Below are 860 nucleotides of genomic sequence, written 5' to 3'. Positions count from 1 at the left end.
CCGCCCCTTGGAGATCCATCTCCCTAGGGCCGGCGCCCCCCCAAGGCCCCTATATAAAGAGGGGGGAGGGAGGGCAGCCGCACCCCTTGCCCTTGGCGCCTCCCTCTCCCTCCGTAATACCTCTCCTCCCCGCTTGCGCTTGGCGAAGCCCTACCAGGATCCTGCTGCATCCACCACCACGCCGTCCTGCTGCTGCATCTTCATCAACCTCTCCTTCCCCCTTGCTGGATCAAGAAGGAGGAGACGTCTCGCAACCGTACGTGTGTTGAATGCGGAGGTGCTGTCCGTTTGGCACTTGGTCATCGGTGATTTGGATCACGTCGAGTACGACTCCATCAAACCCGTTCTCTTGAATGCTTCCGCGCGCGATCTACAAGGGTATGTAGATGCACTCCTCTCTCCCTCGTTGCTAGATGACTCCATAGATTGATCTTGGTGATGCGTAGAAAATTTTAAAATTCTGCTACGTTCTCCAACACTTGATGCCTCGGCTTGGAAAAAAATCCAAAAACCCTAACTTGACCTAGTTGATGCCTCGGCGTCGATAAAAAGCCAAAAACAACCCTAATTGACCCTACTTAACTCAGAATCATCAGTTGAACAGGAACATACTAAAGCAAAAATCATCATTTGCAAACAGATTACTTAAGATAACATTAACCAGCTCTAAATACCACCAAATTCAGCACTAATTCAAATCCATACATAATCATAGTTTGACATTCAGCACTAGTTCAAATAGCACCACATTCAGCACTAGTTCAAATGCAAACATCTTACTTAATATTACATATCCATAGTTTAGGAGTATGAAGGAAATATGTCCTAGAGGCAATAATAAAGTTATTATTTATTTCCTT

This window comes from Triticum dicoccoides, chromosome 6A (genome assembly GCF_002162155.2).
Source record: "Triticum dicoccoides isolate Atlit2015 ecotype Zavitan chromosome 6A, WEW_v2.0, whole genome shotgun sequence".
Taxonomy (NCBI): domain Eukaryota; kingdom Viridiplantae; phylum Streptophyta; class Magnoliopsida; order Poales; family Poaceae; genus Triticum; species Triticum dicoccoides.
The sequence above is the reverse complement of the archived record's forward strand: the minus strand, read 5'-3'. Positions refer to the sequence as shown.